This window comes from Gadus morhua, unplaced genomic scaffold (assembly GCF_902167405.1).
Source record: "Gadus morhua unplaced genomic scaffold, gadMor3.0, whole genome shotgun sequence".
NCBI classification, from domain to species: Eukaryota; Metazoa; Chordata; class Actinopteri; order Gadiformes; family Gadidae; genus Gadus; species Gadus morhua.
The window spans coordinates 103,528-116,742 of NW_021964150.1; the positions used below are offsets into that span (position 1 = coordinate 103,528).

General features: G+C 46.0%; 1 long non-coding RNA gene across 1 annotated transcript; it reads right to left on the reverse strand.

Annotated features, from left to right (window-relative positions):
• Positions 1–1,827: 1,827 nt before the first annotated feature.
• Positions 1,828–2,847, reverse strand: LOC115539376 (uncharacterized). The gene is made up of 2 exons (XR_003975858.1): positions 2,416–2,847; positions 1,828–2,047 (listed from the first exon to the last, which is right to left on the reverse strand). It is a non-coding gene; the product is annotated as an uncharacterized LOC115539376 (long non-coding RNA).
• Positions 2,848–13,215: the final 10,368 nt, after the last annotated feature.

Below are 13,215 nucleotides of genomic sequence, written 5' to 3' on the forward strand. Positions count from 1 at the left end.
TGTCGAGTGCCAACATAAAATCAAGACTCATTCGAAGAAGAAGTTCAAGTGTGTGAGGAGGAGGGGAATATGAAAGTATAATAACATGAGGATACTCACCACTGATACAACACTAATCATTTCTCTTGATCCTTAGATTCAGACAAGCGTCACAAACCAGTTGGTGAGTAAAATATGTTTTATTGCAGTTCTGCTCTTATGATTACTGCTACTACCTACTATTGCTAAGTGAGTCCGTCTCCACGGCGGCGCGTACACACGCAGCGGCTTGGGGCTCTCCAGACTTTTAGGGTGCGTCCCATTTCTACCCCTTACCCCTCCCCCTTACCCCTCCCCCTTGGTTTGAAGGGGTAAGGGTGTCCCAATTCTCATTTTGGTTAAGGGGTAGGGAGAAGACAAAAGGCTACGTAGCCCTTGAAACGAAGCGAAAATGTAGCTTGAAACAAAGCTATCCAAGGACCACACTTCAAAGGGAGGGCTTCGAGGAAAATCCGGCCGAAAATGCATTTTTACTAGTTGTTATCATTCGGACTCATGATGTAAAGTTGACTGTATATTCAGCTCGAAGTCATACACGGACAATGCGATCTCTGAGCTCGATATAAAACATGACATAACGGTAAATAACCGTTGAACTATACAAGATTTTAGCGCTCTCTAGTGGCCAACCGAAATCGCCAAATAAACAAACAGCAGCGATGGTTCAAGCGAAGGACACGCACACATGTAAGTATTTTCAGCACTTTAATTACGGCAGACTGGTGTAATAATACTATTTTCGAGCGGTTTTTAATTGTGAAGTTAGTTTTGAATCACTAGTCAAGTTTGTTTTGATTCACTAGTCAAGTTTGTTTTGAATCACTAGAAGCCGATGCTAATGTGTTCCGCTATCGCTATTTGTTGAGATAGATATCCGATAACCCTTGACATGACATGTTAAGGTTTCAAGTAACATTTGTGTGCAGTGGATATGCTTACTACTACTATTCCTTGGTTGATTATACCGGCGCAAGGGGAAGGGGTAAGGGGGAGGGGTAAGGCCCAATCCCATTTCTAGCCCTTACCCCTTCCCCTTACCCCTCCCCCTTACCCCTCCCCCTTACCCCTCCCCCTTACCCCTTCCCCTTGCCCCTCAATACAGAGGGGTAAAACGTTCCCCTAAGAAATGGGACGCCCCTCCATTTCATGGCTTCATCGTCGCTGACTGCTATGTCAACAGAAGCCACGAGTAGGCATGTTTCAGATCAAGCATACGTTGCGTTGCGTTGCCTCACATAACATAATGAATTAGTGGATAAAAACGTCAGAAATGCTGGCGTTAACTTCCCTATGTGATGCGACGCGTCACATGGCTTTAAAAACTCGCTGGATCTCCATTGTAACTCCGTCCGTCTGCTTTTCTGTGCATATGCTCTTTCAAATAAATGCAGACATAAGACACTCCCCTCAACATATCAAAACATTTCCATAGGATAGGATAGGATAGGATAGGATTTTATTTGTTGTCATTGCACATACACACAGGTACACACAGGTACACACAGGTGCAACGTCAAACCACTCCCCAGGGAAACAAAAGGCATGCCATAGGGAACAACGAAACCAACTTACTTAGGAACCAATATTTGGTGGAGTTCACATAAAAAAGGTATGAACAATGATAAAAAATAAAACAAAATCAAATTAAATTTAGCTCGGCTACACACACACACACACACACACACACACACACACACACACACACACACACACACACACACACACACACACACACACACACACACACACCAAAATACTAAATTACAACAAAAACAATGGTCTCGTTTGGTTGATACATTCATTAGGCAATTGGTATAATGACACAGACATTCAGTGGGCTATTGAGCTCAACACAGAAATACCAAAGTAGAAAACAGACGCAAGAATGAAAAGATTGAACAACGTAAGACTCATTCCCACTGTTTTCTGGCGATCATTTCCGATTTTAGGAACTCATTGTCCCTGGTCCCCCTGAAATGAATGAGCCGTCTGGTCTCCTGTGGTGTCCCTGAGGTAAAGGTGGAAAGGAAATCTTCAGTTTGACAGGCGAGCGACGTAGCCTAGGTGGCAGCTTTACCGATATCAAAGCAGTGCGCCGGTATAATCAACCAAGGAATAGTAGTAGTAAGCATATCCACTGCACACAAATGTTACTTGAAACCTTAACATGTCATGTCAAGGGTTATCGGATATCTATCTCAACAAATAGCGATAGCGGAACACATTAGCATCGGCTTCTAGTGATTCAAAACAAACTTGACTAGTGAATCAAAACAAACTTGACTAGTGATTCAAAACTAACTTCACAATTAAAAACCGCTCGAAAATAGTATTATTACACCAGTCTGCCGTAATTAAAGTGCTGAAAATACTTACATGTGTGCGTGTCCTTCGCTTGAACCATCGCTGCTGTTTGTTTATTTGGCGATTTCGGTTGGCCACTAGAGAGCGCTAAAATCTTGTATAGTTCAACGGTTATTTACCGTTATGTCATGTTTTATATCGAGCTCAGAGATCGCATTGTCCGTGTATGACTTCGAGCTGAATATACAGTCAACTTTACATCATGAGTCCGAATGATAACAACTAGTAAAAATGCATTTTCGGCCGGATTTTCCTCGAAGCCCTCCCTTTGAAGTGTGGTCCTTGGATAGCTTCGTTTCAAGCTACATTTTCGCTTCGTTTCAAGGGCTACGTAGCCTTTTGTCTTCTCCCTACCCCTTAACCAAAATGAGAATTGGGACACCCTTACCCCTTCAAACCAAGGGGGAGGGGTAAGGGGGAGGGGTAAGGGGTAGAAATGGGACGCACCCTAAGGGGGAGGGGTAAGGGGGAGGGGTAAGGGGAAGGGGTAAGGGCTAGAAATGGGATTGGGCCTTAGGTTTTGTCAATAAATGTTTAGTTGTAGTCTTAGTTTAATTTAAGTTTAATTGTGAAGTTGTTGCCACGCAATCATCTTGGGGGTCTCCTGACCATAGATTTTTGTACGTAATAGTTTAGTTGTAGTTTTATTTTAGTTTTAGTGTAATTGTTTACTTGGGTTGCCATGGCGATGGATACACAGCTCTCCAGGCTAAACGTTTTTGTTTTTTAATAGTTTGTTTTTTTTAACACTAATGTGCCCTCTACTGGCAAAACAGTATAGCCGTGTTGAGCTCCTGGTCATAAATCGTGATGTACATCGACTGTCAAGCGAGATATCCATCCCTGCCGAGATCCGCAGATTAGCCAGCGGAAGCTCTGCCTCAACAGGCCGGCAGAGGAGACGCTGTGAGCGGAAGCAGGAGCGAGGAAAGCGGGCCGGTGTACGAGCTCGGCTAAAGGCTAACCCATCCAAACCACCGCTTCCTTCAATCTTCCTAGCCAATGTTCGCTCAATACGGAATAAACTGGACGAGATTAGACTTCGACTCACAGCACAGAGGACTTTGACTCACTGCTGCTGCATGATCTTCACCGAGACGTGGTTAGACAGCACCACACCAGACGCAGCTATCCAGCTAGCAGGCCGCACCGTCTACCGGGCCGACAGAACAGCTGACTCGGCTGTACAAAGGCGGAGCAGGCAGCCATCCAGAGGCTGATTAAAACAGCGGGAAGGATCATTGGAGTAGAGCTGCCCGACATCTTGTCCATCTCCTCCTCCCGTTGCCTGCAGCGCTCTAAACGCATCCTCACAGACCCTTCTCATCCTGCCCATCATCTGTTCCTGTTACTCCCGTCAGGGAAAAGGTTCAGATCAAAAAAGGCACGCACCTCCAGGATGGCAAAGAGCTTCTATCCCTGTGCAATAAGGCTCCTCAACAGCTTGACCACCCCACTCCCCACCCCCCTTCATCTCCCCCCGCCCCCGGCCCAGCCCTCCCTGCCCCCCATGGACTGCACTCTAAGACTTGATGCACCTTAATATGGAGATATGGAGATATATTGCTTTTATTATTTTTATTATTATTTTATGCATGATATTTATGAATCTATTTATCAATTGTTATTTATTATTATTTAGCTGTGTAAGTCTGGTTGCCTCTACTGTCTCGTTGTCTTTATGGCAATGACAAATAAAGTACTTTGAACTTTGAACTTTACCAATACAGAGACCTTGGTGACTTGTCTAGCTCATTGGAATATACAGCTCTGTAGATCTAGAAACATCTAGATACATCTATCTCAGTGGACTATACAGCTCTATAGATCTAGCTCCATCTAGCTCACTGGACTATACAGCTCTTTAGATCTAGAACCATCTAGCTCAGTGGACTATACAGCTCTATAGATCTAGAACCATCTAGCTCTGTGGACTATACAGCTCTATAGATCTAGAACCATCTAGCTCAGTGGACTATACAGCTCTATAGATCTAGATACATCTAGCTCACTGGACTATACAGCTCTGTAGATCTAGATACATCTAGCTCACTGGACTATACAGCTCTATAGATCTAGATACATCTAGCTCATGACCTCACCTCCTCCCATTCTGCTACATCCCAGGTTCTTCTGACAGCTGCTCTGAGAACACTGAGGGGCAGAATCCGGCTCCTGAGGCCCAACCTATGACCACAGTCAGTACTTTACCACTTTACAATACTTATTCAGAGTCATATGTTAAAAGTTATATATTATCAGCAGCCTACTTTATCACAGTAATGGTAATACTTAAACAATAATCCATCACAGTGATAGATTAACAGCCATATGTTAACGGAACTTCATCACAGTAATAGATTAACATTCATATGTTAACGGAATTTCATCACAGTAATAGATTAATAGTTATATTTTAACAGTACTTCATCACAGTAATAGATTAATAGTCATATTTTAACAGTACTGCATCACAGTAATAGATTAACAGTCATATTTTAAAGATACAAGATTATTTTACAATGTTGTGTTGCGTTTAATGAACTGTATTGTAAATTGCCTCCATCTTGTCTCCTGACTCCTGTGGCACAAAACAAACATACCCACACTGCACACACACGCTCTCTCTCTCCCTCTCTCCCTCACGCACACACACACACACACACACACACACACACACACACACACACACACACACACACACACACACACCCCATCTACGTAGTTTCCTGGTACAAGAGGACCTAAAGTGTGTATCTGTCTCGTCACATTAGGCTTCAGCAGTAATTGATAAATGTTCAGTCTAGTAAACCGATATCCAGCCCGCGTCGCCTCGTCTGAACCCACGCGGAGGAAAGAGTCACTTTCTCTTTCAGACGACCACGGGATTTATTTGATATCAGTACTAATGACTTAGAAAAAATAAACAAACTCCATTCATAGACTATTGGTCAAGAGTCGCCTTGGCCAGAGCCATATTATATCCTTCAAATTCGCAATGATATGCGAATTTGAAGGAGATAGCCCCTCCCACTCTATGGCTCAGAGGAGATAACCCCTCCCACTTTATGGCTCAGAGGAGATAACCCCTCCCACTGTATGGCTCAGAGGAGAAAACCCCTCCCACTTTATGGCTCAGAGGAGATAAACCCTCCCACTTTATGGCTCAGAGGAGATAACCCCTCCCACTGTATGGCTCAGAGGAGATAACCCCTCCCACTGTATGGCTCAGAGGAGATAACCCCTCCCACTCTATGGCTCAGAGGAGATAACCCCTCCTACTGTCACTCTGCATTCACAGGCCGTGACTGCCCTCTAGTGGAGGAGATGAGAGCAGAGGAAGGCGGGGCAGGATGGGCCTACAACCAGTGGCGATTCTAGGGGGTGGCCTGGGGTGGCCAGGGCCACCCCTGAAAGCTCATTGGCCACCCCTGTGGCCACCCCAGATGTGATAGGTAGTTGGTGAAGTTCGTCAACACAAGAAATAAGAGAAATACTGTCAATCAATGCGCTGCGTAGCGGTTATCAATGAAGTACGACATAACATTGTGTGGGGAATAGGTATTTTGGCGCCCCCTCTGGCTGTAGGCGCACACCTGCTCGTATAGACGGAATGAAACCGTCACTGGAATCCGTAGGTCCACGATACAACAACCCCCACCCCCCCCCCCCCCGTCAACAATCGCTGCCCGGGACGTAACTGCGTACGTTCTTTTCTTTTTTAGTATGCCACCCTAAGATTTGCTGTGGCCCTCATTGGCCACCACTGGAATAACCTTCTGGAGGCGCCACTGCCTAGAACTGGTGTACAGTATTATGTATACATGTTGCTGTTTGAGATAATGCTTTATAATCAAGAGTTGGTTTATAAAGTAACTTAATGTACTGTTACTGATATTTACTGATGTTATTATGCAGTTTTTTGCTGTTTCGGGTGGATAATTCTCCATGTAATCTACAGTTGGTTTATAAAGTAACCAATGTACAGTTACAAATACATTACAGATGTTATTAAGCAGCTGTTTTAGGTGGAGAATGAGATTGCAACCAAGCAATTAAATAAATAAAGATTTTTTTTGTACAGTGAACTTTGTGTTGAATGAACAGTTGTTTTATTTTCCCACTAGCAGTTAACGTTAAAACATACAGACGCAGGCGTATCGCCTCCAAATGTATGCTGGGTAATAATGTGTTAATCCCATAGCTGCCCACAGAGTCGATGCGTCCTCATCAATCACTTGTCAACAGAGCAGAATTCGGCCAACAACCCTGAGCAGGTTATTAAAGAGACACAGGGACTGTCCAGTCTGAAACAACATTAGAATAGTTCACATTCTATGGATAAAATAACATTCAAATTGCTAAATTAATTTAAAAAAAGTCATTATGAATCTAAAATAATATGTGTGAAAGCAGAGCTGGAGACTTGAGGCTTGACATGACCTGTGAGACTGGACTCAGACTCCCTGCTGTGAGACTGGACTCTGACTCCCTGCTGGGAGACTGGACTCTGACTCCCTGCTGTGAGACTGGACTCTGACTCCATGCTGTGAGATTGGACTCTGACTCCCTGCTGTGAGACTGTTCTGGACTTGACCTACTTGAGACTTGACTGCTTGGAGACTCGGGTCTCTCTCTCTGGAGACAGAAAGTAAAGATGTGGTCACGTTCCATAAGGGCTGTTTTAAACGATCAGTGTACCATATCATCACTGCATGCATCGTTAGTCTGTTGCAAAAAAACAATGCTTCCAAATATGTCCCTTCTTTAAAGTGGTCTGCCAGCCCAGATAACGGGAATGACTCCATGTGCCACGCTAAGGTAGACCTAGTGTTGATGACCAAACATCGGAATAATAAGAAATATGAGAGAACCAAGAACAGACAAGAAGTGAAACAAGAAAATAGAGAATGTGTAGGAGGATAAATATATTATTATGAAAGATAATGATTACATTATTAATTATTATCATTCCGATGATAGCAATGTGAAGATAGTTAAAATGCCGTCACCTATGGAGGTAAACCTAACGGTTCAGCTCCTCTGAACAGGAGTCTACTGGTGTCGTACGTTTTCATCCATATCAGTCACGCGTCTTTCTACAGTCCTGGAAGACACGTCTTTAATCCTGGAGATGAGGGTGGCTCTGTTTGGTAATCCATTAAAGATAACCTCTGAACTGCTCAGCCTCCTTCATGTATCCTCCATCGGAGATCAGAGAAGGGCTACAGACAACGATTTCATAGCAAAGTACGCACACATCCATACACATCCTCTCAGTCAATCATTCAATCATGCGCATAAATACAAAATATGGGAATAAAAAGGAGCACACTGTGATCTCAGAAGAACTCATGGGTGAAGAATGCAGGATACCTTTTAATTAAAAAAATGCACAGACATAAAAATACACATAAACATGGCAAAAGCATGCAGGAAGTATTAAAAACACACAAATAAGTGCTGGCAGATAATGTGCAAAATAGATGAAACTGAGTAAATAGATAAATAAATGGGTATATGAAATAAAGATAAATAAGGCATAGTGAAGCCATTCACACATTCATACCATCCTTCACATAAGAGAAGCCTCCAACAGAATAAAAGGAAGAGTGAAAGAGGTGGAAGGCCTCAATAGATCATGATGTGAAGGAAGCAACAGTAAGGATAAAAACGTGTAACATATTAAAACGCACAGTCGACCCGACGCCATGCAGGGAACCCCCCAGGAGGAGTCCCAGGACCCCCCAGCGCCCCCAGCAGCGTCCCAGTGCGGCCCCCACTCCCTGATGTTCAGGCCCAAGGGGGGGGGGTCTTAAGCTTGGCTCTCCACCTCTGCTCCGCCTCCTTCCTCTGTCTGTCCGCCCAGCACGCCTTCACCTCCAGCCCGGTGATGAACAGTGAGGTGATGGGGTGAGTTTGGAAGTGTTGGACGATGTGAGTGTTGAGTGTGCCTACGTGTATAGTATATAAGAGCTGTTTAAGTCGGGTGAGTGGCTTTGGTGTGGAGGGGGGGGGGGGGCTTCTGATATCTGTGGAGAAGCGGCCCCCACCAGGACATCCTGGAGGCTTTTGGTTATCTCGTCTGGGACGAAGACCCAGACGGGGGGGGTCCCCCGAGATGGCCCGCGGCCCGAGCTCCGCCATTGGCCGGACAAGATGGAGCGCAGGAAGCGCCTGGTGTGTACCCCGGGGCCCCTTGTGGGGGGGGGGTTAACTGGAGAGAGGCCCCGAGTGGGGCCCTGAGGCTGGGGCCCTTGGTGGGGGGGGGGGGGGGGGTAACTGGAGAGAGGCCCCGAGTGGGGCCCTGAGGCTGGGGCCCTTGGTGGGGGGGGGTTAACTGGAGAGAGGCCCCTAGTGGGGCCCTGAGGCTGGGGCCCTTGGGGTGGGGGGGGGTGTACTGGACGTCGGTGGGTTCCAGGCGTAGGCTGCCCTTGAGATGTCCTTTGGCCTGAGTTTCCTTAACCCCCCCCCCCCCCCCCAAGGTAAGCGCTTACCTCTCAAAAAGAACTGTATAAATGACAATCCAGGGATGTGAAAAGGGTAGAACGGAATCAAAGGAATATAAGGAATAAAAAAGTGCTGTTCTGCTCAATAAATGTACCTGGATGGCCCTCAAACACATACAGGAAGGAAATGAAACGGGTAAAAACCAGATCGCTTAGAGAATGGGACTTTAAAAGAACTGGTTAGAATGAATAAAATCATAGATAAGATGGGGGCAAGGGTTAGGGTTAGGGTAAGGGCTAACACACACACACACACACACACACACACACACACACACACACACACACACACACACACACACACACACACACACACACAGGGTCTGTCCCTCTGTCGGCTGTCTCATGTTGGGTTTAATCTGGTTAACACGGAGGTCTCCCAGGCCTCTCTGGAGGCTCTTCTGCCCGTTCGGTTGCTTCACTTGGGGTTAGGGTTTGTCTGCATCGATCTGAAGTAGACTGAGTCACATGGAGGAGAAAGGGATTGTTGCCCGCGATTGTCTCCCGCTTGAGCCCCGCTTCCCGCTGCCGAGGGACCACCGCTTCGGCGTTGCCCGCTGCAGGAGGCGGTGGTGCCTAAGCGCTGCCCGCTGCCCGCTGCCGAGGAGACAATCTTGGACACCAATCCCTTTCTCCTCCGTGTCGTGGTTCAGTCCACTTCAGATTGATGTGGACGTGGAAGAACCAGAGACGTCGGAGAACCCGACGCTGTCGTTTGAAAGTCATAATATCGTCTGGAGGCGCACACAGCTTTTGGCCGTGATAGTTAATATTATATGATATAGATATCTATGTATTATATGATATTATTTAGATATAGAGCTCCAGGACTCCCGCCGGAGCACCCGGAGTGTTCTAGAATATTCACAGAACACGGCCAAAGGCTTTGTGCGCCTCAAACGACTGTGTCGTTTGTCGTTTGTTCTCCGACGTCTCTGGTTCTTCCACTTCCACATCAATCTGAAGTAGACTGAGCCGCGACGTGGAGGAGAAAGGGATCGTCTCCCGCCGGAGCCCCGCTGCCCGCTGCCGAGGCGCCACCGCCTCGGCAGCGGGCAGCGGGGCTCCGGGGGAGACGATCCCTTTCTCCTCCACGTCGCGGTTCATGCACTTGAGGGAGTCAAAGCCAAAGTTCCTTTCCCCCAATTCCTTCTCAACCAGGGCTGAGATAACCCCCACTAGGAGTCTCGTTGTGGAAAGACCAGAGACGTCAGAGAACCGACGGGTTACGCGCCACAACACCAACAGCAGAACGGTTAAACAAATAACAAAGAAGTGTACAACACTTGCGTTACAGTGTGTGTAATCACACACACGTGGCGCTCGCACGGTCGTAGCTCATTGTCTCATTGGTGGGCTACATTCTCTGGGCGGTTAAGGCAGAGGAAGGGGAGGTAACTTGGCCCCTTCGGACGACATTTGGGGCCACATTCTAAATCGGGGCGTCTGAGCTTTCATATTTCTAAGGCGGAGCAGAATACCTGGTGCTCTTTTCACACCTAACGCCATTCCTAGCTACTGGGGGACCATAGGCAGGCTAGGGGAACTCATATTAACGTTAGAAAACCTCAAAGTGAAATGTTCATGCCATAGTAGGTTATATTCACAAATTAACAATACAATATTAACATTCTGTTTTATGTGCAAACAGCAATGAAAATTAAGAGTGAATGAATAAATAAATGATAGCTTGTTTATTTTAAACAGTCCTTTGTCAGATTATGGAGGAGTTCTAGAGTTTAATGGCCACAGGCAGGAATGACTTCCTGTGGCACTCAGTGGTGCATTTAGGAGCAATGAGTCTCACTGAAGGAGCTCCTCTGTTTGACCACAGCGTTGTGGAGAGGCTGAGAGCCATACTGCAGGATCGCCCGCAACTTCAACAGCATCCTCCTGTCAAATATAAAGAAACAGACACGAACCACAGAGATAGAGGAACGTCTACGGTACAGGACTCTAGAGAAGAGCAGTGCTGAGTAGAATAGAATAGAATTTAATCGAATGCAGACAGTAGAGTAGAGTAGCCCTTTGAGGCTGTGACTGTGATTAAGGGATCTACTAATTGGATTGACTCGAGAAGAATAATAGAAGTGAATAGAATTGTATCAAATAAAAGTTTAAAGGTATGCACACTACCTCTAGGCCCACAACTCACTAAAAACGCTCGGAGGCTAAAAATCATTTATAACAAAATTGACCTGGTTTGTGATCTGATTCCTATAGCTACTCAGCAATTCCGGGTTATTATTATTGCAATGACCAACTTGATTTTGGGATGACAGGGGCGGCCAAATCACCTGATACACAGGTGTACTAAAATATGTTTTACTCATGCAGAGACATTCTAAAGGGAATTGACTTCCGTAAGCATGCCGTCTTTACAGATGGATTATAGATGATCGTTCACTAAATACACGAAGCGAGGACAAAAACAAACGAGACAAGCAAATCCTAACCTCGAAAAGGGGAGAAAAAAAAATCAAAAGTTGTTTGTTTACAGGAGAATCCAATCCATTACTGTGTGATCGCGGTGTCCAGTTGACAGAATAATTATCTAGTTACAGATTCGTTGGGACTTCCTCAAGGATGATGTCTGCATTCCACCGGCCCAGTGCTTTTATATATCAGGGACTTGGCTAATGAAATAAAATAGCCTACTTTGGTGAAACGTCAGCCAATCAGAGTCTGGGAATAACTATCTAAAAGAAGAAGGACGTCGTTCTATCAATCTCTCTGGAAAGTGGTCTGCACTTACCTTGCCGCGGCCCCGATCATTCTCAACCTTTTGGAGCAGTTTGTCGGAGACGAAGGAATCCAAGGAGATCTGGCTCCATCTAGTGGTCATGACGGGTATCGTCAGTGAAATATAAAGTATGGACAAAGTAAATGATGATGACACACGTAACCCTAAACCTAACCCTGACCCTAACCCTAACCCTAGCACCGCCGCGCTGCTCAGCATCGTGTCAGCCTCCGAAGGATGACCTCACCCGGGACCAGGAGAGGTGGTATCATGACCCTACGCCACTTCAGTGGGAGTTTTAGTCCGTCTTGTGCACGGCATCTTTTCAGCGGTGCGCCTTCAGCCAGAGGGGGCGCCAATATGCCAATTTCCCACACAATGTTATGGTACTTCATAGAAAACCGCTTCGCGTCGCGGATGATTATTATTTTTGACCGCTCGTGGCGCCCGGGCGGCTGCCCGTGCCTAAAATGCCCACTGCCTGGTCTGACCGGGAACCAGGAGCGGAGCAGGTCTGAGCGGGTTTACTGCGTCACTCGGTTACTTTCTCTTTCAGTTGTGCCGGTTCATTCAACGGCTACCAGAACAGTCGGCTCTCACTGTGTTGATAACGCCCCCCGCCCCGCAGCGCTACGGACACACCCACACCTCGAGCACATCACCGGAGATACTGAGTTCTATTTCATCATTACTTTAATAACCTTGACTTGTGTTGTTTTTTGCTCACATGTTTTTGATCTTTGTATAGTTTTGCGTCGGTTTTTACTACTGTCCTGTACTTTCGGTTATGACACGCCATTTACTTGTGAGGGCGTTGTTTTCCTACTATCGCATTCATAATTCACCCAAAGGCGGCTGCGGTTCACCGTCCGGCCACACGGGGGCGCTACAGTCCTGCTGATCTCAGCACCATGAACCTGTCACAACGGTAGACCAGAACACATGGAGTCATGTATATAAACAGTACTATGTATATATTTTATATTCTTATTTTGTGTGTGTGTGTGTGTGTGTGTGTGTGTGTGTGTGTGTGTGTGTCTGTGTGTCTGTGTGCCTGTGTGTCTGTGTCTGTGTCTGTGTCTGTGTCTGTGTCTGTGTCTGTGTCTGTGTGTGTGTCTGTGTGTCTGTGTGTCTGTGTGTCTGTGTGTGCGCGTGTGCGTTTCCCCGAAAACACGTTACCTGCGCTGATAGGTGCGGCTGAGAGTCAAACCGGTTCAGCTCACTTCCTCATAAGTTTGTCGCAGCTTGGAGCCTTTCTTTCTCCGCTTTTTAAACCTTTCACCTGATTAACTTGTATAAGGTTAAAGGTAAACACTTTAACCTCAGTTTCTTCCCTTACATTTATACTTGTATTACTTTATACCGTATGGACGCATTTTAATCACGGAATAGATAAGGTAAGGTAGGCCGACAGTATCCTACCGTTTTTATTGTCTTTCGTTTATGTATATGATAATGAACAACCAGCTTACTCTCGTTAATATTGACCTCATCTCGGTATATGTCTCCGTGTATCGCTTATCAATTAAAGACAGTTTACTGTAGAGAATGCAACCTTGG